The following is a 27,265-nucleotide window of genomic DNA, read 5'->3' on the forward strand; positions in this document are numbered from 1 at the left end:
CAGGCTTTGGCAAAGGCGGAGGAGGCGGTGGCCAAGGAGGCTTCCGTAGTGGCCATGTGTACCGTATGCCATGAGGTGGCCATGGCGCTCTTGTAGATGGCGGCGCGTGATGCTGCCACCATTATTGTGCAAGAGCGTCGCCGCAACATCGCGACGCGCAGGGAGGCGACAGAGGCAGCGACAGTGGCGCTGGCAATCGACATCACAACCAATGCGGTGCGTATGGAGGCGGCGGAGAAGGCGGCACACGACAAGGACTACCGCGCCGTCGACTATGCAGAGGAGGAGGGCCACGTGGCGGAGGCGGTGGCCTTAGCTATGGCTTGGGGCCTCCTGGGCAAGGAGGAGGAGGACCCCTGGCAGGTGCAGAGGACGCACCGTAGGTCCGCCGCAAGAGACCTCGACCGCCGGGACCGCGATGAGGAAGCGTCTGTGGCGTGGCAGGCGAGGGCGGCCGCCACGGTGGCGGCAATGCACGACGCGGCGCTCGCGGCGGTAGCTTCGGAGCGGGCCACGGAGGAGGAGAGTAGGAAGCACTACGCGGCCAAGCTCAACACCGCTTTGGTCCGCCATGAGGACGAACGCCGCCGGGCTGACGAGAGCAGGTCCGACCTCCACCGCTCGTCTCCACGCAACGCCACCGCTCCGACACCACGAAACACCGCCAGGAAGAAGCCATCTAGGTAGCACGGGCGGCCATCGTCCGTCCGCGGGAAGGAGTGGACATCCATGGGCCAGCGTACTTGCAGCCTCTTTATTATTTTATGTTAGGCATCTCCAGCGGCGCGACGCTAACGGTCGCTCAGCGACCGTTTTCGTCCGTCGTGACCGGAAATGCGTCTGGGGCCTGCTCCAGCGGGGCGACGCAAAGTGACCGGACCGTCCGCGGAGACGCAAACCTGGCCCAAATATGCGCCAGGTTTGCGTCTCCGCGGACGCTCGGCGGTCGCGCGGAGTGTCCGCCGAAAAAGACGTAGGCCCCGCTCGTCAGTGGCAGGAGGCCGCTATTATTCCCGCCACTGGCCATTCCCCGCGCGAAATTGCAAACTAGACCAGCGTGAGCAGTCCAGAAGAGATGGACGTCCTCGCCGGCGCAGCCACCGCCATGGATGCGGAGCAAATCCTCGCACCCGCCGCTGCCCCACACTCCCCCGTAGCCAGGACCATAGCCACAATGGAGGTTGCAGCGCCGGCGGAAGCAAAGCGGGCCGCCATCGGCGGCGGCCGGGAGGCAAAGCCGAAGGCGGCAAAGAAGGTGCTCTCCCTGGAGGAGAAAATCATGGAGGCCACGAAGCGTCGCGGCCGGCGCAAGAACCAGAAGATCAAGACTGCCGCAGCCGCCAACCAGCAGGCCTGGCAGATGCAGATCAAAGCCGGCATCGCGCAAGTAGCCCTCCATCCGAGCTTAGCGGAGGGCTACATGCTCGTCAAGAAAGAAGGGATGGCCGGCGTCGCGCCTCCGGCCTCGTCGGTGAGCTCGGTAAGTTCCCAGCTGCGCCCTGGAACTCCCGCTCCCTTGCAGGGCCACGCGGCATCGCGGTTCGCCTCCGGCCTGCCGCCGGTGAAGTTGACCGGGGCGGCGGTTCCCGACCTCAACCAGACGCCTAGAAGCGGTGACTCCTGCCCGGGCGTGACACAGAAGACGCGCCAGGTGCCGAGGAGAGCATGCCGCAGCCCCGCATCCTGTTCGACGAAATGGCGCAGCCTGCCCCGACGATGGACGACTCGGTACGTGAGCTCTGTCAATGTGTGCACGTGCCCTGTATCATGCATCTGATGTCCGGTCGTTCGTAGGACTATTGGAAGGACCGCCATGATTCAGACATCGAGGAAATTATCTTCGTTCACGCTGATCGGGCCGGGACGCAAGATGACTGGGCAGCAACGCAAGATGCGTACGATATCAAAACCGCACGGCTGTTCGCCACCCAGCAGACGCAGCCAACAGCCGTGTCCATCGACGACTTCGACGACGCGCCAACACAGCCTGACATTGCTACGAAGAAGAAGGGGGAGAGCCGCAGGACACAAGACTTCGTCGACGACGAGGATAAGTGTTTGTGTGAAGCGTGGCTCGCAACGACCCATGATTGTATTAATGGCGCGCAGCAAAAGGGCAAGGTCTATTGGGCCAAGGTCTTGCAGCAGTACAACGAGACCAGGATATATGCACCCGCCCTACCATATCACAAGCCCTCGGACGGAAGAGTCCCTTCGGAAAAGATGGAACTACATCAAACAAGAGACAAGCAAGTTCTGCTCGGCGGTCGAACATGCTATTAACAACCCCGTAAGCGGCGCTGACGTCATGACAGTGGTAAGCACGATACAACCAACATCATTGTACACTATTTGCATCATTGTATGTACATCATTGGCGGCTATGATTGCAGGTATCCCGTGCCTTGGAGAAGTTCAGGGCGACGCATAAGAAGGGCTACCATATGGCCCATTGCTGGGAGGTGCTCAAGAACGCCAACAAGTGGATGACAAGCTTTGCGGACTACAACGAAGTTGTGAGGAATGGGACAGCGATCAACCTCGACGACGAAGACGACGATCAAGGCCGTCCAGCTCTTCCACCTCGTCCACGAGGCCTTAAGGCTACCAAGGCCGATCTTGTCCGGGAGGCGTAGGCCATTGCGTTCAACCAGAGCATGGAGAAGATAATGGCCGACAACCGTGCCGCCATGGCTGCTAGGGACGAGAAGAGGCGTCTGGAAAAAGAGGCCGCAGCTGCCATCTACCAGAACATCGCGAAGGAGGTCCTCGATGTCCAAAGGCTGGACGCCGAGGCCAAATTGCGTGCAGAAGACACAAGGATCATGCTTGCCGACTTGAGCGGCGTCGACAACGACACCAGGGCATGGTTCATGAAGAGGTGCGCCGAAATCCGCGCGCGAGATGCCTGATCGCAGGCGCCATGCGCGCAGCACCTTGGCCTCCTTTTGGACTTTTTTTAATTGCTGTTCAGGCCTTGTTGTGCCCCTTTTGGACTCCACTTTGCGCCATACCAGCTGCAAAGTATGATGAACTTGTTTCAGCCCTCAATTTGCGGCTGTAATTTTGTGCAAAATTGACGCTATTTCGTCTTTTTTGAATTCTGGCCTGCGCCTAAAATGCGTCGCCCTGCTGGAGCCAACTCCAGACGCAAACGGACCCACGACCATTTCCGCGTCCGCCAGGCGACGCAAACGGATTTCCGCGGACAAGGCGTCTGAAATGAGTCGCGCCGCTAGAGATGCCCTTATATTAAATGTGAGCATTTCATTAACTAGTATGTGTCAGTTAAAAGCCTGACCCAACGGCCGACGGGTGAACACTCGCGTGGTCCACGCAAATGCATCCATCTCAAATTTGATGAGTAAATAGATCGAGGACAGATGAGTTGATCCGATTGGGTCGCACCGCTGAAGCGTAGACAATTCGTCTATCCACGCGAGCTGAATCGAACAGACCAGAACCCGATGGGTCAGCCCGCCCGATATGCCCTAAGAGGCTGAATGATTTGTACGAGTCACCAGATTTCGCATAAGACCTCTACTCACCTGTTGGCTGCCCACCCATGCATCCGCCAGCTCTCTCCAAGGGCCGTCTTCGACGATCGTCTTCTTCTTAAAATAGCTACGATTCTTTGTGAGCATGATGAAGTCAATGCGCCCCTTATGCGCCCAGGCATTTAGAAATTTGCATCTCTTATACTCGTCAAAGGACTAATGGACTCCCTCCGTCCTGTAAACAATGTCTCAGATTTATCTAGGAGTAACTCTAGCATATCCAGCAAACCGCACTCTAAAAAGACGAGTACACTGCGCAAAAAAACGTGATTTCTGCGCTCCCTCGAGCTGCAGCGCGCATATCAAATCTCATAAACCAAAACTGCAAAAAATAAAATATTCAAATATGATAGTAACCTGAATATAAGATCAAAGGAGCTAGGGATGATGAAGTGATGGTAACCCAGGCAGCTGTACTAAGAGCATCTCCAACAGACGCGCTATATAGGCCGCGCGGCATAAAAACGTCCGATATAGCGCGCGGGACAGAATCTGGCGCTCCAGCAGGCGCGGTAAACGGCGCGGCGCTGTAAAAATTTTAGGGCGCGCGGCTTTTTGCACAATCCGGAGCGGCATATCTGGCGCGTCGGCTACAGCGCGCGGCATCGCTCGTCCTAGCGCGAAAAAGCCAACGGCTGGAAAATTCCTCCCCCGCGCCCGCGCCTTTATTTCCCCACCTACCGCCGGCGCGAAATCCAGCCGCCGCCGGTCGACTCCGCCGCCGCCCCCGCTTCTGCGCGCCGCTGCGTCGTAGATCCGCGTCGCCCGCACCTCCTCCTTGCAGCGGCGGACGTTCCGCCGCGCTGTGTCGCTCGCGCGGCCGTCAGCGAGGAGTTGTAGCCGGCGGTTCTTCTCCGCGGCCCCTTCGCGCCGCCATCGCGTTCTCCTCCGCGCAGGCGTCGACATGTCGTCCTCGTCGTCGTCGAGCTTGCTTGCAACATGGCGCGCCCATGGTGCTCGCCCATTTGCTCGCAAGGTATGAACCTCCGCCGGCCGGCCTCTATTTACTCGCTACAATTGTTCATAGTGAAGTAATTTCATACATATGTTTGTAGAGTTCCTCATATGATTCATCGGATGACGAGTTCGACCAAGAAGAAGAGGAGAACATATCGATACTATTAGCATACCGCGCCGTTAAGAGGCCAAAATTTGGTGGATCGGTGTTCGGTAGACAGAAGTTGTGGAGAGAAATGATTGAAGGGCATGAGAAATTGATGCGGTCGTATTTCAATGAGAATCCGATTTTCCTCGAAAGCTATTTTCGGCGGCGTTTCCGGATAAGTCTCAACTTGTTCAAGCACATTGCAACGGAGGTCACCAAATATGATCGCTTCTTTGAGCAAAGGAGGAATGCCGCCGGAGAACTTGGCCATAGCACATATCAAAAGGTGACCGCCGCCTTGCGTATGTTGGCATATGGTATACCGGCGGATCTTGTTGATGATCATTTGGCCATGGGAGAGAGCACTTCTATCTTGTGTGTGAAGCTCTTTGTCGTTGCAATTGTCAATGTCTTTGGCTCCACATACTTGAGAGCCCCCAATGCTCAAGACACGGCAAGGCTTTTGGAGATCAACGCCAACCGGGGGTTTCCCGGTATGCTTGGTTCCATTGATTGTATGCATTGGAGTTGGAAGAATTGTCCAGCGGCATGGCATGGACAATTCAAAGGGTACAAGAAGGATGCCACCATAGTACTTGAAGCGGTGGCCGACCAAGAAACTTGGATATGGCATGCTTTCTTTGGAATGCCCGGATCTTGCAATGACATCAATGTTCTTCAACGGTCACCACTGATGACAAGACTTGCAATGCGGGAAGGTCCATTGGTGGAGTTTGAAGCAAATGGCCACAAGTACAACTATGGCTACTACCTCGCCGACGGCATATATCCAAGGTAGCAAACATTTGTGAAGCCAATTATTCAACCAAAAGGTAAAAAGCAAACTCAATTCCACAATGCACAAGCGGCGGCTAGGAAAGATGTAGAGAGAGCATTTGGGATTTTGCAAGCCCAATTTGCCATAGTTAGAGGACCGGCTAGATTTTGGGATCAAGAATGCCTTTGGTATATCATGACCGCGTGTGTAATCATGCACAACATGATTATAGAGGATGATCGCGGAAAAGATGTGGATCATACCCACTACGACTTGATGGGGGTTCCCGTGCAAGTGACGAGGTCCGCACATAGGTTTGCCCGATTCATTGCCTCATACCATGCCATTCGGTGCAACAACACACATGATGAGCTTCAAAAAGATCTCATGGAAGAATGATGGAATTGGAATGGACAACAATAGTTGCATATTTGTTGTATTTGTTTGAAAACTATGTGTTGTATTGTCTCAAAACCATGTTGTATTGTTGTATGTTGGACGTGTTGTATTTGGTGTGAAGTATTGTTGTGAACAATGTATTGTATTTGGATGGTACAATATATTTGTGAATTTTATATATTGTTTGATCTTCTTGGATGCATACTTGTGTGTGTTTGTTGTTTGCGCCGCGCCCGCGCGCTGCAAAATGGCGCGTCCGGCGGAGGTGCTATTTTACCGCGCCAACGCGCGCTGCAAAATGGCGCACCCGGCGGAGGAGAAATCGATCATGCGCGCGGCAACGGTTTAGCGCGCGCAGATTTTTGCTTTTGGCGCGCCGCGATATAGCGCGCCTGTTGGAGATGCTCTAAGCACAAAAACTGAAAACTGAAGTGATAGCTAGGATCGAATGAAAGAAAATCCGAAGAAACTAAAACAGAATCTAGAAAAAAAACTTTGGACAAATGGTAAATAGCAGAACTTGATAGAGTTCCACGAAAAATGTTATTGAAAGTGAGTGATTCTTGAATAGGCTCAAAATATTATAAAGTGAACGAGATTAGAATTTTTCACCAAAAAACTAGAAATTTGTGAAAATAAAAAATAATTTAGGAACATTCGTGCACATTTCTGACTCCCATCATTTTCTCGAAAAAAGTCCATGAAAAACCAGCAATGTTTAAAATAGCATGCTATAATTAAAAGGGGAAGCCTTCCAAATCAGCAAATCGGTGACAATGGTGGTATAGCGACATGGATATTATTTAGCTGCACCCTACTGAAACCACTCTAGCGCTTCTATCTATAACCTAGAAAAACACCATATATTCCTAAATATATTTTTAGTTCTTCTCAAATTTTCTAGGTTTTTTTTAGTATTTCTGATTTCCATTACTGTCTCATTTGGTAGATCTTTTAATATCTATGTTAGTATTTTTTTCACAATCAATATCACATATATTTATCGTAGTAATCTGCCCGGTGACCTGCCTACTAAATTACGTTATTGATGTTGATGCAGAACGCATGTTCTTGTATTTCCCTCCTATCTGCCTACCATGTGGCAAAATAATACTACTAGTAAGAGCATCTCCGGCCGTTGGGCTCCCCGGGCCGAAATCCGGCACTATGTAGCGCCGGATTGGACAAAAGTTTGGTCCGGGGAGCGCTGAAGTTCTAGCAGTCTCCCTGGTAGACACCCACAGTTTGGCGTTTTTTAGAGAAAAACGTCCCTAGATGCCAAATTTCCTGCATAATTCGGCGAATATGACCAGTTTTGCCAACATTTAGCTTATTTTTACAAATAAACGTTACACTTCAACAAAACAAAACAAATTTTCAAACAAATCAGATGAAAACTAGTTGGTGTTGCCTCGAAGCGTTCATATGTGCTCCACCAGATCATCCTACAACTATTGATGCATTGTGGAGTCTCGAATCTCCTGACGCATAACGATGAACGCAGCCCACGATGCCGGCACCTGGTGGTTAGGCTGTGCAAGAGGACCCTCTCTGTCATATGGTGCAGCTTGCTCGCTCGGAGGAATCAGATACTTCCGCTCATTCTCGATAATCATGTTGTGTAAGCACACACAACAGTTCATCACCTCCCACTTCTGATCTTTCGACCAAGTCAAAGCGGGAAACCGGACTACAGTAAATCTCTGCTGGAGGACACCAAATGAACACTCGACGTCCTTCCGGCAACCTTCTTGTTCGTTGGCAAACTGCTGCTCCTTCGGAAGGGCGGGGCTTGAGATAGTCTTCACAAATGTTGCCCACTTTGGATAGATACCGTCTGCAAGATAGTATCCCTTGTTGTACTGCCGGCCATTGATCACAAAGTTAACAGGGGAAGCATGACCCTCAACAAGCTTGGAGAAGACCGACGAGCATTGCAAGACGATGATGTCGGTGTTTGATCCCGGCATGCCAAAGAAGGGCACAACGAGCGACGAAATATAGGCTGCTGGGTGGAGAAACGGCGGAGTTGAGGCAATCGGCCGGCGGATTGCCGAGGGCGGGTACCGGCGGCGACAGAGTAACAGGAGGGGAGGAGGGATTTGCGTCGACAATGTGGTGGGATTCGTCTGTTCTCTCACCGACAGAGCAGGCATGTCCTCGCTTTTCTCTCGTCCGGATTCCCCGAGCGCACCCCAGGGGGCAGGGATGGTCTGGGCTCTCCGGACGGATCAAAGACCTAATCCGGACAGAAATGAGGATCCGAAGATGCACCGTTTTCGTCCATCCGGATGAAATAAAAAGAAGTCATGGGGACCTCGTCGGAGAGACGGCTGAAGATGCTCTAAGCATGTGCATACCTCCATACACTCGGATGTCAACTTGTAACGTGCCTGGTAAGAGTAAACTCTTTGAAACGAAGAGCCGGTCGTATTATTGTATTAGCACGATCAACATGTATATTTATGTACACAGGATCCAATACTAGCTTGCTAGAGTTGATCACACCCAATGCAGATCTTGCTATAGCAACCCAGCGACTTTTTACATGCATACTAGGTCTGGGTGTGCCTAATAAATAGCGTCCCCAGCTCTATCAAATGGGACACTAACCAAACGTAGGCATCTTCATGCCATCCCTTAGCTCCACCTATCTTAAGCAGTTAAGCTAGCTAGCTAGGAAGCTTGTTGTAGAACCATGTCTTCAGGTACAGCTGCATTCAGGGTGGCCGTGGTAGCGGCAGTACTAGCCCTGCTGGTTCTACCTTCGATGGGCCGCTGTCCGTCGCTAGGACCGGCACCACCACCGCCAGCGCCGGTGACACCACCATCACCACCACCGCCAGCATCGGTGACACCTCCAGCCTTCGAGCCCGTACAGGCGCCAGGGACGACGCCGCCCGTATCATGCATCGACTGCATCCGCGCTGTCATCCCGGGATGCGAGTCGGATTGCTCTGCCGATGCGACGGCAAGCTGCAGTCGGACATGCAATGTGCCGGCCTGCGACGAGTGCAGGGCGAGGATTAGCAATTGCACGGCCTGCTGTGATGCCGGAACTTGTAGCTGCGACTGCAAAACCACCGGCGACTTCGACTGTCGTGGTGCTTGCGGTGACCAGGTCAGAAATTGCCGCCCATGCTTCGAATCCTCAATGGGTCTGTGCATGTCCAACTGCATCAGCCGAGCCCTCATCAGCCCCTGCCATGCCCCCAACTGCACGGAGGAGACACCACCACCACCGACAGAGACACCACCGCCGCCAGTGTTGGAGACACCACTACCGCCACCGCCGCCTGCGTTGGTGACACCACCAGCGCTCGCGCCTGTACTGGCGCCAGGGCCAGCGCCGCCGGTATCATGCAATGACTGCCGCGCCCCTCTCATCCCGGCATGCACATCGAATTGCTCGGCCGCTGTGTCCGCGACATGCCTCAAGACGTGCAGCCCCCAGAACCAGACGTTATGCGACGAGTGCAGGACGATGAATAGCAACTGCACTGCCTGCTGCGACGACGGAACCTGTAGCTGCGACTGCAAAACCACTGGCGACTTCGACTGCCGCGGCCGATGCTACGTCCAATACACAGGATGCAACGACTGCAAAAGGTCCGGAGCGATGTACTGCATGCTTGACTGCCTCAGCCCCTGCAGTGCCATATGCGCCAAGGAACCGTAAAGACTTGTTGGGCTATGTATGCGTTTGCATCTTGCTACTACTTCACGTGAACTTGTGCATGCATCCATGTATTATTATTCTACTCTGTGAGACGCATCAATAAAAGAGTAGATCATTCTACTTTTATCCTTGGTTTATCACTTGTCATTGTCCAAGTTTAATTTGTTTTTTCTTATTTCACACCACATCTACGTGCTTTACTCTACACACCCAACTTGATAACTGCATGACACACTCAGCATAATGTGCCACCTGACTAAGGTTCCACGTCACAAAATGTTGAAAAAGTGTTATAAACACATCTCACCTTTTTTTCATTCCAAATTCATTAATATTTGTTTTAGAAAGGACAAAATTATAATTTAATTAAGCTTAGAAATGATTTTGGAGGATTTAGATTTATAATGTAAGTTGTACGGCATTTGGAAGTGCAACGTCTCCGTTCAACACTACGGGAGAGCTGGAGTGTGCCGACGGCTAGGTGATGTGCCGACAGCCAAATGTCAGGGCCGTCGGCACAGAGGCCCCAGCGACCGGCGACGGAGCTGGCCGTCGGCACATGTCGGCCGTCGGCACAGCTGGCCATACACCGACGGCCACCTTCGGTGCAAATTCAGCCGTCGGCACAACAGGGCGTGCACCGAAGGACACCGTCGGCACAAAATCAGCCGTCGGCACAGGACCTGACAAGCAGGCCGCGCCGTCACTCCGTCACGGCGCCTCCAGGCTGTGCCGACGGCTACCCACGACACAACCCCGGCCGTCAGCACAGCAGGCAGACTGCTGGGCCCCACTCCCCCCTGTTACGACGCCTCCATGTTGTGCCGACGGCTACCCACGGCGTAACACCTAGTCGTCGACACAACATATGGACCTTTTTTATTTTTAAACTTTTATAATTACAAAGATAATTATTACCCATCTAATTGTTAATCCCAATCATTCTAATTTGTTTATTTCTTCCTCACTACTTTTTGGCGAACCCCTTTGCGGGAAACCTATATATAAGAGCGGTATAGATCCTCCGGACCCCAGTCTAGGGTTTCCCTAGAAATCAAGCATCAGAGGGTGGGAATGGCCCCGAAATTTGTTTATGTCCACATGGCATGCACACAAATGATTTGAGATGGTTTTATATCCAAGGCTACCCCCAGGTGTGTCCGGCTTCTCGGACATGGGGTTCCGACAATTAGGCAGATTCTGGATGTATATGGGGGAATTCCTTAAGAGGTGAACAGGAGAGAACCTTGAGATCATTTAGGATGATCCTTGTTACCACATGTACCTATGACCTAACCAAGCTCAAATAGAGGCATATACCCACCGGGGGACCCCCGCTGGGATGTAGTCAAAGTGGTAGACCCCACGCCCTCAACAGAACTAAGTTTCGTCGGAAATCGAGCCTTAGAGGGTGGGAATGGTCCCAAAACTTGTGTGTGTTTACATGGTATGCACACAAGTGATTTGAGATGGTTTTATATCCAAGGCTACCCCCCGAGGTGTGTACGGCTCATTTGAATTGTTGCAGGATAACAAGCACCACACGTTCTAGGAGAGTCGTTGCTTTTACGTGGTGTCATCAGATGGAACACAGCCATACTTCTCATACATCAAGTGCCTGCACAATTACGTGAGGAAGAGCTATGCAGAAGAGCCCGCTGAATTGGTCTCCCAGATGTACTTCCAGAGGCGCAACTGTGATCGAACACCAACCTAGGCTTCTCAACCAACTCCGGCAGAGAACTCGCAAGCCACTCCACAGGAGGCTCAGCTAGAGACTCCAGCCCCGCTGGCAGAGACCTCGCAACCCACTCCGCATGAGGCTCAGCTAACTAGAGACTCCAGCCCCGCTGGCAGAAACAACTTCACAAGAGGCTCTAGCTTTGCCATCAGCGACCCAGCAAGAGATCCTAGTGGCGATTCCACCAGGACCGTCAACAAGTGGGCTGAAAAGTCAGATTCTGATTCAACATGGGGCACAGGAGCCTCCGATTATAAGTGGGCCTGAAGTTTTTTTAGGGCGTGGTGTGGAAGCAACTGAACCGATGTACATACAAGACGAGGTTAGGGTTTCGGTGGCCGTCGACCACTGAAGGGAATATAGAACTTAAAAAAAATTCAATGTGTGATAATCTATTCTTATTATTTGAAGTAAATAGAGACAATATTTACTTAAAAATAAAAATTGAAAAGAAAAAAAACCTAACTGTGCCGACGGTGGCCGTCGGCACATCCCTAGCCGTCGGTACAGCTGGGTCGACCATAACGGTCAGACCCGCACACGGCCGGTCAGCCCCATCCACTCATCTCGTGGTCGCTGCAACCACCCGCCCCCTGCGTTGCCGCCGTCCCTTCCCGGCCAAGCCGCTCCGCCACCCGCCACCGTACCCTCCTCTTCCTCCCTTACCGGCCCGGCAGAGCCACCACCCGCCGCCGCGCCAGATCCTGCAACCGCGCCTGCGCCTGCACCTGCCCCGGCCCCCCTCGCCTCACCTCGCCTCCCGCGCCCCCGCAGCCCACCGCGCCACGCCACCCCGGCCCGCAGCATCCCCGGCCCCCGCAGCCCACCGTGCCGCCCCGGCCTCCCTCACCCGCCCTGGCCCTACAACAGCCCAGGCCCCCTCACCGGCCGGCTCCATGGCAAGCTCCAAGGTAATTTTTTTCATCTTCTTTTAGTTTTGTTATTGTTTCTATTTAGTAGTTAGTTAGTTATGTAGTAGTTAGTAGTTAGGTAGCTAGTTAGGGTATAAATTGCTACTTATACATAAAATTGCTACTTAGGGTAAATTGTTACTTACAAATTTATTAAGTTTTTTTAATTGTTTTAACTAGGCCCCGTAGTGAGCACCCGGCGTGACGACCCCGGATCTTGCGGTGCATCTCTACGGCTGTTGACGTCACCGGTTGTTCGACTACTTCCTCTACAGCCGAGGGTGAGCTAAATTTCCGACTCCCCCTCCGGATTTTTTTATGTCACTAGATTTAATTTCTCCGTCAGGTCATGTAACCTAGGTGTCAATTCCCGTCCGCAAGCGTTACGCGGATAAATATGCATTAGTGGTCAACATATTTTGAACCGTCACGCTTGTGGAATTTACGGGGCAGTCGACGGATGCGTAGTTGGGTAGGTTTTCCACGTTCTGCTCTGGTGCGAGACATAATTTCGTCAGCGCCTCCATGTTGTTCTCCGGATGCACATTCTCTCGGCTTTTTGCTGAGACGTGTATCGAGAGAGCAGCGGGGAGGTGATGCCGAAATTCTGTCTCGCACCCGAGAAGAACCACTACAAGAAATCTGCCATAATATGATGTTTTTTTTATGACTGGAAATCAAAATGTCATAGATTTATGACGTTCCTAGCTTTGACCGTTGTTGGCTGTTGAAGGGGGGCAAAACCTTAGAAAATAGTGACGTTCTTGGGCAAAAATGTCGTTAGCTGCTTAAACGAAAACGTCATAATCTAATCGGGATGGATTACAACGTTCTAGTGCAGCCTATTGCGACGAAACAAGATCGTCGTTAGGCTTTTCACGTAATTGAAGCTGTGAGTTGGCTGCCATATCATCACTTTTACTCAGATATTTGGGACCTACCTCGTATCAATTTTCGCCTACGTGCCCTATTTTTTCGTCTCCCGCCTCAATCCCTTGCTAAAAGTTTGTATTGGACGTATAAAAGAAGAGAGGGAAGTTTTCATCGAGCGGGATATGTGCGCGCCGAATCGAAATTTTCAGATCCCATCGCGACTGACTTAACCCTAATTCCACTTTCGTTCCCCGCCCCCCGCCGCCACCCATCGCCAAACCGCGGACCTCCAGGAGGACATCCACGCCGAGCTCGACAGCGCCACCCGCGGCGACGAGGCCGCGGCCAAGCCGCTCCTCTCCCCGCCCTCCGCCGCCCCCGCCGCATCCGCACCCACGGCCGCGGCGCAGGAGACCCTCGAGGAGCTGGACGCGCGGCGGGACGCCTACGGGCCGATGGGCCGCGGGCCCCTGGGGGCGGCGGAGGCGGCGCGGCTGGCCGTCGCCGCGGATTCGGGCAGGCCGCGGAGGAGTCTAGCTCGTTCTTCCCAGCCTCCAAGCCCCGTCCCCGTCCTGTCCCGTCCCGAAGCGAATTGCTTCCCCGCGAGATTGGAGCACGCCCGCCACGGCAGGATCCCAAAACTCTTCTACACGCTCCCCCTCTCGCCGCCGCGTCCAATCCGAAGTAGCAGCCGCGCCGCCGACCAAGCCTTCCGATGGCGGACAAGGAGCCCCCATCGTGCGGCTCGAGGAGGTCGCCGTCACCACCGGCGAGGAGGACGATGAGTCTCTCGTCGACATGTAAGCTCACCCCCTGCCTTCTCTTCCCTTTGTTTCGGCTCGATCTGGTGCTGATTTTCGCGCGGCGATGTGTAGGAAGGCGAAGCTATACAGGTTCGACAAGGACGGGAACCAGTGGAAGGAGAGGGGCATGGGCACCGTCAAGCTGCTCAAGCACAAGGAGAACGGCAAGGTCCGCCTTGTCATGCGCCAGGCCAAGACGCTCAAGATCTGCGCCAACCACCTCGGTCTGTAGCTATTTCTTTCGATTTTCCTCCCACCGTACTAGATTCCCCCCCGATCGCTCTGTTGCTTCGAGTAGATTCAGGACAGGATCTGACGGTTGTGGCCTTGGTGCTGTGTGCAGTTATCTCGACCACCAAGATGCAGGAGCACGCAGGCAGCGACAAGTCCTGCGTCTGGCACGCGGCCGACTTTGCTGATGGAGAGCTCAAGGATGAGATGTTTGCCATCCGGTTCGGCTCCGTGGAAAGTGAGTTCTCAGCTCTACTTCCGCGACTCGCTCATGATGCAGTTTCTGTCTTGTGGTTTGCTTGGTTGGATAACATATGCTATATAACGATGTTTGTTCCATGTCCTTGTTCCCAGTAGTAATAGTTGTTCCTTTGTATGCTTTTGTGAGATGCGTGCGCTACACGTGTTCGACATGAAGTGGTCGCATTCTTATAGCAGAACGATGTGTTACGTCATGAGGATGTGAGGTTCAGCAATCTAGTATTTATGGTGCTCGATGGATCATCAACACTATCACTTCATTGTGATCTATAGCAATGTAATAGTTTTGATGTTCGATGGATCAAATATCGTACGTACTTCAGGATTAGTTTTGTACTGTATGCATTAACACGATAATTCTAAGTCAGCTGCGGTGCTTTTGCATGTTATCATTTCTAAATTGTAGATAGGTAGGCATGTGCCTTTTGCAAAACTGTTACTTGACACGCATGTGCGAACCATGGTTATTATTGTTGTTTATGCTGGAGATGTTCTGCAGCCACCCAAATTAATTGTACATGCAGGCTTTGATCCAACTTGACACGAAGGCGTCGAGCCGGGTTCATCTTAGATGGGCTCAAGGATGCCTGACAGCCTGCACCGTGACATCAACTAGTTGTTGATCGGCTGGCGCTATGCGCTCGCTCTGTTTTCAATGGGCAGCTTTGTGTATGTTTGCCCCACCCTCTTCATGCTCCCTGGTAATGACATGGTCCAATTCAATTGGGCACTAGCTGCAGTGGCCTTTTTGCGTGTGTTCATTTGATTAATAATTTGACCTATGTGGACATGGTTGAATTCGAAATTACCTTTTCATTTTAATATCCTTTTCCCATAGTTGAGATGAATAGATATACTAGTCTGTAGGTTTCCATAACCTGTTAAATACTAGCACCCAGTACAACATTTTCCACTCTGTAGTTGCTTCCATAACCTGTTAATTCCTTCTATTGTATTATATGCCATCTATAATAAGCAGCAACTTGTTTTACATTTCTTCTCTTTATTTACATAAGCTTGTGCCTTCATTTCTATACATGCCTTCTGTAATAAGTAGGACCTTCTTTTCAATATGACACATTTAACTTCTCATCATGTCATATTCAAACAGTGCAATAGTATATATAGGCTTGTGATGTGAAGTTACTGGGCTGTGTTTGGCTCTCAGTGAGATTGATGTAGATGTCTTGGTCTAATACTTCCTTCTTTTGACTCTTTCTCCGTTGCCAGGTGTAACTGTTACGAGCAGAGAAGCCATGAGCAGGTATGAAGGTATATAATTTTTCTCATGCTATCGCCAGCAGGTATGAAGGTATATAATTTTTCTCATGCTATCGCCGACGCCGCCCAGACAGGCAACGTCGACGCCCTCCGCACCGCGCTCGGTAACTGCCTTACTGATTCCGCCCCCTCCCCCTAAATTTCGATCCTCGTACGCTACTAGGGTTCTACAGGATCATTTTATCGGAGCGGAACGCGCGTACTGTATAGATTGGTCCCTGTTCTTGTTTGTGCCTGCTTATTTCGTGAAATTTGTTTCAAACTGTGCCACTGTGTAGATTGGGGTTTGCTGGCCAGATCTCTACATCACATGATGCGTCAGCGAAATTGGAGCTGTTTCAGACTCAAGTTTAGTGCCACTGTCTGAACTGATGGGTGTTCTGCACGCATGTGCTAGTATTTTACCTGAACTTTTCCTAGCGTGGGTTTTGTGTCGGGTGATTGCGATGTATGGACTCTTTCTCATGCTATAATGTGTTGACCAGTTGTGGTTTCGATCTGTTTCGCTACAATAGCATTATACACATTGAAGATACTACGTTGTGTTGCCTTATAATTGTTACTTCATGATCTTAGAATTCATGGACCAAAGTAGCAGATACTATGTTATGTTCCCTTATCATTGTTTATTGCCACGATAGCATGTCAGTGTTCACACTTCACACCCACTTTATGCTTGCTTAGCAACTCTCCGATTGTTGTATCTTGCTGTGAAGAAGAGTTTGCTGTGTACTATGTTCCTTGATGCTTATTTTACTTGGGTTGACCTGAAGCGATGTTTCTGGGCTGTGTAGGACGAGCTACTGCGGAACAACCTGGAGCTGGAGAACCTGAAGACAACTTGTACAACATCATTTTCTAGCAAGATGCATGCTGGAGATCCTGAAGACAACTCTAGTGAAATTTTATGTTTATATTGTAATAACGAGCATGATTGAGTCTTATTGCTCCAAGTCACCGTGACAAAAGTTTAATGTTCATACTAATAATGAGCTTGACTGGTTCTTGTTGCTGCAATGTAATTGATTAATTTGCCAAGTTTTATGTTCATACTAATACTAATAATGAGCTTGACTGGTTCTTATTGACTGCCGGTCTAAAACTGTAATGGGTCCTAAAGAGGCCACGGCCTAATGAAAATTGGCCCTGGCCCAGTAAGTACATCAACTAAAAAGGCCGTTGAAAAAAAATAAGCTAAAAAGGCCGAGGTAATTGCGCTAGTTACGGGCCAAGGCCCAACAAAACCGAAAAAATAACCAGAACTAATGGGCTCAGCCCACATAAGGAGCTGAATGGACCGGGCTGAATTTAGATGATGACATTTCTAATTCGTCACAATTTTGCCACGTCGGATTGCCACGCTGGACTCGGGGGTAGGTGCCCATGACGTTTTGGGAACGTCATGTCGTCAGTGACATTTTAAAACGTCACAAAGCTCTACGACGTTTTCAAGTGGAACGTCTTAGCGATCACTGCTGACTCCCAGCTTTCGATGTTTTGAAAAGCGTCACCGTAACGTCACAAGTAGCCATTATTGACGTTTCAGTGACACCTCTATTTTGTCAACTTATGGCAGATTTCTTGTAGTGAACGTGGAAAACGTACCCAACTACGGGTCCGGCGGCTGCTAGGAGCCCACCTAGTAGAGATGTAGGTTGATGCACGCGTTTTCCCTGGTAGAAAAATAAAAATATGGTGCATTCAATTTCATGCTACTATTTGTTGTTTGTCTCCCAATAAAGTAGGATGACTGATAATGAGTGGTTGTACAGTGGCCCTGTTAGTTCGACTCAAGTGACAGATGACTGGAAATGGAAGACCAATTTCTTAGTGAAGGAGTTAGCTCGTGATTCGAAGGGGGTCGATCGTCCCCGTTGCCCTTGCAGTGTCTGCAGAAGGCTACATCCTAAGGACATGGCAGAGATGACTAAAGACCTTTGGTGGAATGGGTATATGCGTGACTACGACCCGCCGGTCTACTTTTACACTAGTAACATATGGGGCATGAATGACGGTTTGATACTAACGGTTTGGAAATCCGTCAGCGAATGTATTTTTATGTGACGGTACCGCATTTTCACGTCACAAGTGGCATTTTGGGCCGCTCGGGCCCAAAAATTAGTGACGTCCGAGCTCAAAACGTCAACGATTGTCGAGAAATGAGCGTCGCGGGTGGTCGGAGGCCCGAACTGTGGAGTCAGCAGGGGGGCGTCACAACAACTGGGCTTTAGGACGGTGGCCACACTCTGCACGCTTCTGTTCACGTACTTTTCGGTCTGCCCGCACAACAGTTGAAGGCCAACAACACTAGGACCCATATTTGTACGGGGAGATAGCCACTGTCTGCACACATGTACCATACCTGCAGCACTCGGGTTCGCATGTCAGGTACCGACACGACCCACCTGCATGGGGCCGCCCGTTCTGACAGCCTCCCAACATGCGAAGTGGACCAGAACTGTCTGTACTACCACCATCGGTTCCACATGTCATGTTGCCATGCCAAAAAAATTGGGCACATGCGAAGACAAGTGTCTGCCTGCCTTCAATTCTGGACGCCTGGCCCCGCAGGTCAGAGCTTGGTGGGCCTACACAACATGTCGGGCCTACCTGGGTCCTAGGTGCCATTCCCATCGGGCTCACATGGAGATGTGGCCTGGCCCCGCATGTCAGAGCATTGGTGGGCCCACGTGTCAGAGATTGGTGCCCCCCGCTTGTCAGGTAGATATAGCCTTCCTACAGAGCTTGGTGGGCCATCCGTTCTGACAGCCTCCCAGCCAGCATAGTAGACCAGTCCTGTCAGTGGGACCAACCAGGGCTCCACATGTCAGTTTCATTGCCATTTTTTTGCGCACGTGCGATCACAAGTTTGTTACGCATCCATGTGTCTTTGGGCCAAATTGGGTGAGTAAAGTCAAAGGCCTATAGTAGGTTCGAAACAAGGCTACAGAGGAGCCCAACTTATATCCAAAGATAGACTGGCGGCCTAGACCAATTCGTAGAAATTTATATTCCGGCCAAGATCGACTACACATAGCTCCGCTGCTCCAGTTCGCCTCATGGGCCCTTTTTTATGGGCGGGATTATATAACTGTCGGCCTGCAATTGCCGGCACCCGAGAAGGTCCATCACCGCCGTCCGCCATTGCTTGCAACCTGGCCAGCTTTTCTGGCCCGAATAACCACTTCTTCTGGTTGGCAGGTTGCAGCCACGGTAAGACTCTGACATGTTTTTTCGATAAAAGTACCTGACATATACTATTACTATCTCCGTCCTAAAATAATTTTCTCCGAATAAGTGGGGATGGGCCTATGAGATAGACCGCGGCCCAATGCTGATGTAGGGAATACAAACGCACGATCGATAGATGCACATTCTTTTTTTTACATGAAGATATATTAACCTTAACGATCACAGTACAAGATTTACATAGATCATCGAAGAGGAAGAGCCAGCAATAATAGGTGCACATAACATAATTTACACGACCATGATATGCATAGAAGATACCGATGTTTTCAGCTCAAGTTTTCATCAATGATAGATGCACCTTCGATGACAAGTAGGAGTCTAATTCACACTTTCCACTTAATTGTCTTTTCTCAGATGTTCATTGATGCAAAAGACATAATGCAAAATATAATTAACCTGATCTTGCATTGCCAGTAAGATCAGTTCATGGGTCTAGTAAGTCTCAGATACAATTTAAACAAGAACAGTTAACCACAAAAGGACTACCAATTACAATTACACCATTACGTCAGAGGATACTTAAGGGCAGCTGGTGGCGAGCAGTACACACGCTTCAGCTTTTGACATGGCAGTACCAGCTTCAGGATTAGGGTGTCCACCAGCTGCAAGACCAGTTAGCAACATATCTAAATCTTTTGGCATGGGAGTACCAGCTTCAGGATTGAGGTGTCCACCAGGTGCAATATCAGGTAGCTGCCCATGGGATACCTTCCACTGCCGCACAAGTTCGTTCCAATCTGCATTGGTAATTGAACTGACAGGACTTTATTTTGGCATGGTAGTACCACCTTCAAGGTTGAAGGTTCCACGAGCGGCAAGGTCATAGAGAAGCAGACCATCCTTTGGGGTTAATTTCCAAGCCTTCACAAGTGCCTCCCAATAAGCATTGCTTATCAATCTGATAGGAATTTTTGATGGCTTGTCGGCACAAAGAGGAAATTTCATTGGAAACGTATGAGCAATATCACACACAATTCTTCTATTGCTTGTTGCATGTCAAACACCTGATCTTAATGCTTTTGCATCCGTCTTGGGCGAGGATACTCCTGGAGGCATCAGGTTAGCCCCCTGGTTAGAATGACAACATGGATCAATCAAAGAGCATGATGACAATTAATTATATATGAGTAAACAATAATGAAATCCATAACACAGACAAGACATGGTATAAGAGCCCTCTGAGTCTTTCCACGTTCGGACGGGCTAGGCAATCCACTTATACATCTCAATACCCCTCCTCATGTGTGAACAAAGAGAAGAGGAGGTCAACACGTGGAAAACAATGGCACACGTATGAATGCGCTTAATATGGAAGAGATGGGCGAACTAGCAACTAGCAACTAGTTTCTTCAAACATCTATTCAAGGTATATACAAATGTGCAACCTGAGATCATTGCCAATATCATTGAGCCGTAGATCAATCAACTGGGCTCTGCAGATATATGGATTAAATGGGTGATGGTTTGTGTTAAATTAGTGATTAAATGGATTTCAGACCTTAAATAGGTTTACGGCAGGGGACCCATAATCCCCGTATCTTTTCCTTTTTATACCTCATGGTTTGTCTCGTTTGATACAAAAAGATATTAATAACAATCAGATTCATGAGCTGAAAATCTGTAGGCAAAGCCCAGGAATTTCACACCTACTTTTTGCAGATGACAGGCTGCTTTTCTTTAGGGCTGACCAGGAGCAAGCATTGAGAGTGAAAAATTTCCTGTGTAACTATGAACAGGCAACATGACAATTGTTAAGCCTAGAGAAATGTTCTATGCCCCTAGGGAACAAATGTACATAGGAGATGGGTCAATAAGTGATGGCGATCCTATATGTTCATGAGGCAAGATTTGAAGAAAAATACCTAGGGCTGCTAGTTCCTGAGGTAAGGATGAAAGATGGCAGATTCAACCAGTTAAAGAAAAGTCAAAGAAAAGAATGAATGACTGGTCAGAAAAGTATCTTGCAGGCGTTGCAAAGGAAACACTCATTAAATCTGTTATGGAAGTAATCACGACATATCCTATCATTGTTTTCAAATTTTCGGTGGGTTTATGCGATGATCTTAAGCAAATGATTAAGATCTTCTGGTGGGATGACGATAATGAGAGGAGACATATTCACTAGACTAGCAGGGAAGGTGTAAGTAAGATAGAAACAATAGACACATTTAATACGAAACGTCTCTTCAATACTCTCTTGTGCCAAGAATGAAATGCATAACACGGACACGATATTGTGCCGGAACTTTTCTTAGTTTTGTGTGACTTTGCTTCTCACTGTCAGAGGAGCCGGTTCCAGCAATCACTCCCCAGATCGAACTAAACTAGTATCCGAAGTACCGGGTCTAGGCCCAAATAAAGGTGCATCTCAACGTATTACAGAAAATGCAGGGGCTCTACACTAACACCTCTACACTAGGAAACTTTCTAACCGTACTAATGATCTAAATAGTTTATCTTACGGAGTAACTTATGGTTTCCAATAATTTACCGCCATTGATACCGCTGCCGAGGTGGCCGGAGCACGCCGACGATGTGTTTGCCGAACACGATGGTGAAGTAGCGGGAGGGAGGGCTCTGCTGGATGTGGCCGAAGGTCGATCTAGGGTTCCTCCAATTGGGAAAAACTGCAGGTGTCGCCCGGCTGCTGGCCGGGTGTGGGTTTGGAGTTGGTGGGGAAAACTTGATGTGTCGCGCGGCTTGGTGCGGGTATGGAGTGTTGGTTATGCGGGCCTTGGAATTGGGACATAGTTTACTAAATACCCTTCACCCTCTTGCTTTGTTTATGCGTTATAGTTAAGAAGACTGACGGGTAGAAGGGACATTTCCCGGTGCATCTGAAAACATAAGCGGTGTCGGGTGTGTGTGGAGGCGGGAAATATTTCGATTGTTCAAATTCCGCTCGCAAGCCAATCTAGCTAGGCCGATTCTCAAATTTTAGGACAGTTCATACATGTGGGTCCGCAATCAGCGGGTTCTCCCATTCCTGCGCTGAACTTACGCACAACTAAAAAGTAATCCACGAGCAGTCAGAGTGTGTAGCCAAAAGTAATTCTACATTTGCTTTGTAAAGTACTGAGAAGTTCATATTTGAACTTAAAATTAAACTCAATTTTCAAATGGACTAAAACTAAGTACATCTCGGTTTTGAAGGACCAACCAAGCAAAAAATCTTGAACTTTGGAGGACCCCATGGTTTCCATACCAAGCAAGGAAAAGGCATATTGGTGCGCGTGCGGCAGCCTCACCTGCCCCAAATAAGTATGTCCGGTCAAATCGATGCCTTGCCTTGCACGCCGCCTGCGCGCATCCTTGTCTTCCCGATGAAATTGTCAGTCCAAAAATATGATTTGTTTTCTAGTTGCGACGCTTCCATGATGGCAGAAAAGGAGAGTCAAAAACCGGTCGACCATCATTAAACCGATGTTAGGAACCAAAATTATACTTAATTAAGAGTTTGAGGGCAGATTTTGATCAAAACAGAGTTGAGGGACCAAAATTAGACTTCCGTAAGACTTAAGGGACCAAAAGTGCAGTTAACCCTAATTTAAATGAAAAACAACTAAATGAATTCAAATACGTTTGAAATATATATATGTTTACATCTTGGTGTGCTCCAAATTGAAGAAGAGAGAAGCTTTGGCCGGTTTTGGGGGCTTTCTCGACCCTCGAGTGTGCACTAGAGAGAGACGAGAAGCTAAAGTGAAGAGAAAATGCATGTGGGAGTGCAGCTGTGAAGGTCGTACGTGAAGGAAGCTCAGGAAAAGTCAAAAAACCTGGTTACTTTACCAGTGGATCTTCTGTTAGCACAGCTTCCATGTGTTCAACTTTATAGTAGTAGAACGAAGCTAGAGAGATTAACTTAAAGTTGGATACAGAGTTCGTTCCCAAATAATCATAGGTGTTAAGGAAACATGGGGGCCATGGCACCCGCTGGTCCCCCTGCTCATTCCCAAATATTGTGTCTAGAAACTTTGTGAGAGATGAGCATGTACATATATATGATTTATGGTGCCCAACAAACACAACTACTTAATTATGCATATATCTATCTATATCTATACATATACCTCTATATAGTGTACCAATATAGAAGCATATGAACCGTTCGGTCTTTCACATCCAATGGCTAGCATTCAGTGGGTAGAGATTAGTAGCAGCGTGGCAGTATATGGACCATTGGATCTAATAATCAAACGGTCAGTCTTGCAGGGATTCGTTGTGGGCATGTCTGCTGCTCTGTGCTCCTCAAATGTCTTGCGACAGATCAAGAAAGGAATATTTTAGAGAAAACAACGCAGAGGATTGGGAGTCTTGTAGATTGCTCATCGGGCCATGCAGTGATGGAGCAGGTAGAGCAAGAATGAGATGTACCGTACTTCCTATGTAGGCGCTAGAGAGAGAATGTTTTCTCTACAGGTAAATAGAGACAACTAGAAGAATCGTGTAGGCAAGAATAGGAGCGAAAATGTTCGACTAATTTAACAAGTTCGGGAGCATAATCCTCTACAAGCTTAAAGTACTCCCCATGTCTCACAAAAAATGTTTCAAATTTATCAAAATTTAGATGTATCTATCTACTAGATAGTGTCTAGATACATCTAAATTTAGATGTATATACTTTTTTTTCTTTCTGATAGAGAAAATGAATCTTTCAAGGAAGTAAACACTTGATGCTCCTTTGTCTATGTGTAGGGCAAACAACAAAATATGAGTAGGGATGATATAAAATCCGTAAGAATAAATGAATGAGAAATTTAAAAAGAAATGCAAGAGATACATTAAGTAAATTCTGACCGAATTAGAGATTTTGATAGGTATACACACAATTCATCAAACATCCCACTTGATAGTGATTTGAAAAAGATCTAAGGTTTTATTACTACCCTTAGTTGTCGCATCAATTATGATGGTATAACATAAATGATTATTTTCAGTGAAATTTTGAAAAGTATTCACAACATCAGATTCGTATTCTCCTTTAGTTTCGAAAACAAAAAAGTGCTCAACTTTTTCTAGATACGGCATTCATACACTAAAAACATGTCTAGATAATACCGTATCTTAATAAATTTAAGCAGTTTTTAAAAATGAATAAAGTAGTAATATTATCAATCTAAAATAGTTCAACACGCGAAGCATGTGCTGTTTGCTAGTATTGTCAGAGTGCATTACCCGGTTCCCTGCATGATAAGAAACAGCGAACGAAGTGGTGCATAAAGCCCGACGGACGATAGTGACATTGGGAGAAGCTGATGTGTGGTAGTGGCCGGCGACTATGGAGGATGGGGCGCCGTGGCGAGCGGAGAGGACACGGAAGTCCTCTGCCGCGATGACCTTGCGCCAGCGCCTGCAGGTGAACACGGAGCGAACGAGATCCACAAGCGAGGTGAGGCGCTGGAACACCAGCCCGAGAAGTTCATCCGGGATGGCGTCACCCTTGTCCTCCTGCGCTGACTTCCTCTGAGCATGCATTCTTCCAGCGCGGGATGATGTGCCCCATCTCCGGCTGAACCTAGCTCGCGTACGGGGAGAGGTGTGCTGTAGGGAGGAAGCTAGGGAAATAGGGAGGCGGCAGGGTAGAGAGCGAAGAGGAGATTTTTCTCGTTGTGGGGGAGTTAAGTCGGCATAGGACTTTAGGTGTAGGCTTATATGCTGAAAATGTTCTTTGGAATCAGATTCATAACAGAGGGAGTACTATGTATAGTAATTTTGGGATGGAGGAAGTGCTCTGAGTATCTAAAGATATATAAAAAGAAAAAGGAAACCATGCTAATATGTAAACAGTTATGACAATTTATCATATTTTTGATATATATGTCTGGGTTTACTTTTGAACGAGTTTCTTATCGATTCTACTCAAATTTCAATTGTATATATTGTATTTGTGTTGTTGGCCCTAAATATTGCACCGAAAATATTGACACGCCGGCACTAGCTTGGAGGATGCCATACAACATGCATGAATTCTTGCAGTAAAAATATGCATATATATGCACGTGGGAAATTGAAGAAGCAAGGCAAACTCCAACATATGAATGGTGACAGAACCTGTTAAAGGTTCTTCTAACAAATTAAGGTCAGGGTTGGTATTATTTTACCTAGGTAGTATATATATTGTACATCACAAATGTGAAATGAAAAGATGCGCATCTCTATAAACCTGACCTAAACCCTAAACCCCCTAACCCTAACCCTAAAACCTAACCCTAAACCCTAAACCCAACATATATATATATAATCACTACCAATAAATGAGTCATGATTCAAAGATTTGCCATTGTTTTCTTGTAGTAATACATTGCTGCCACACGCTTTTGGGAAGCGAGCGAGGTGAACGTACTCAAACACATGGTGCCAAAAACTGAGCACTGTTCTTCTAAAAGATTATAACAAGTGTATATATGCCATGTTTATTTGGTATTGGTCATAGAGGTAGTACGTATGTAAACCACAAATTATATGACTCTCCATGTTTTGTTTCAACCTTAATTTTTATATCGAGCCACACAATAACTTTGGCTTGTTTTAAAATTTAGTTCGGTCAATCTCATGAGAGCTCGCCCTTGTTTTGTGCTCTAGCTAGTTGGATGCGGCGGCGCGTGTGTTTTTCCATTATATATAATATTGCACCATGGCTCCACACACTCGGGTCATACACCACTGTATTTTTTCAATTATTTGTTTGAAATGTACTTCATCTACCCACTGCTCAAATTTGTATTTAAGAGGATTTAGCCCAAAAAAAATTGTATATGCATGAAACCTTGGAAATGGCCATCCTGTCACATGTTTCCCCAGAAATGAAAATTGGATTGATGACAGACAAGTAAAGGCACATTTGTATGTGCGACAACCCAAAATGCACATATTTTGCAAAGTTTTCATGCGTGCATGAAAAGTTGCAAAAATACACATAAAATTGGGCCCTAATTCAAAAGTTTGACATGCTTCTTGTGTAGTAGTACCAAGCTCACATGTGGGAAGAAATTAAGCTGGACGAAGTCCACCATGTTGCCAAACTATTTGAAGGGGACTTTTCTAAAACACTGGTATGGCAGGTATGGTATTTCTCCTAGGTATGTAGGAAATGATGAACAATCCATGCCTTTTGATTGCCTTTTTTGAACCACCTTTGGCGTGATTTCAAATTTAGGTCAAAATCATGGGGGAGGGGTCGAGTGTTTCTTTTAGATGCATCGCTCGTATTTGCAAGTTTTTGGGGTCCCCTCCCTCCCTTCCCACGCTGAAAAAATGTGTTAGGCCAGTAGAATGGCATGACCAGCAAGTTTCAAGTAAATTTTTGAATATTTAACCAAAATGTACCAATTGATAGATGAGTTAACTTGGCTTCATGGAAAATAAATTGTCATGTAAATGAGTTAACTGCTTTCCTACCCTTCGATCCATAGAAAAGTTTGTACTAATACAGTATAATAAGTACCCGAGTTATTACACCAACAGGTCTGTCACTTACGTGTGGTTCCCATGCGTGAAGTCCCACACTTCAGTGAGCAAAAGTCACTTGCGGTAGGTAGGCAAAATCCCAGCAATCTTCTTTCGGATGGAGGTGGTAGGATGGAGGTAGTAACATTTATTCCCTTAGTGGGGGGAAAGAGATTTTAACTTCCGAGACATTGACCAACTTTGCCCTGCCTGGCAGTGTGAACCTGAGATATTCATTTTTAGTTAAGCAACAACTTCCTCTACTCCGGTCCTGCCAAATCCTAACCTCACCATTTTCATTGACCAATCGACATAGCTATGACCTTCCGATTTTGCTCTAGTCGCCGCGCGCGTAGTCCTCCCACCGACAAGGAAGCGGAGCATCAGCGGCAGCGCCGCCTTCGTTTCGTCCATCGTGCGCCAGGGCATAACCCGCTCGCTCCGCACTGGCCGGTTGTTCAGCCAGCAGCGGCAGCGCTGCCCATGGAGCCCCTCGCCAGCTGCTTCCCGTGTGGGCTGATTGATGCAGTGGCAGGGAACTCCCGCGCAACCCCGCATGTGCCGCCCGCTCGGCACTGGCCGGCTGTTCCGCCCGCGCATGCCTCATGCACGTCTTTGCAAGAATGTGAGCTCCCCTTCAAGGCCGATGTGAATGATGTGGAGGCAGGGAGCTCCCGCGGTCAGCCGCCTAATCCGGCCGCCAGGGAGCTCGTATATAATGTGATGTTCCCGACACGCTGTAGATGCCGGGATGCTCTGCAAGCTTTCTTGCAGGCAAGGAATGCGGCAACGGCAAATCCCACGGAAGCAGCATTGCAGCGGCGTGCCGATTAGGCTAAGGCGGTGCACGCGTTCCACCACACGTACCTCGACAGGCTTAACATCTAGCACGACTTGGTGCAACCGCCGAAACGCCGCTCCAACTAAGATCCAAAAATGGAACAATGG

Source organism: Lolium rigidum, chromosome 3, assembly GCF_022539505.1.
Source record: "Lolium rigidum isolate FL_2022 chromosome 3, APGP_CSIRO_Lrig_0.1, whole genome shotgun sequence".
Classification (NCBI taxonomy): domain Eukaryota; kingdom Viridiplantae; phylum Streptophyta; class Magnoliopsida; order Poales; family Poaceae; genus Lolium; species Lolium rigidum.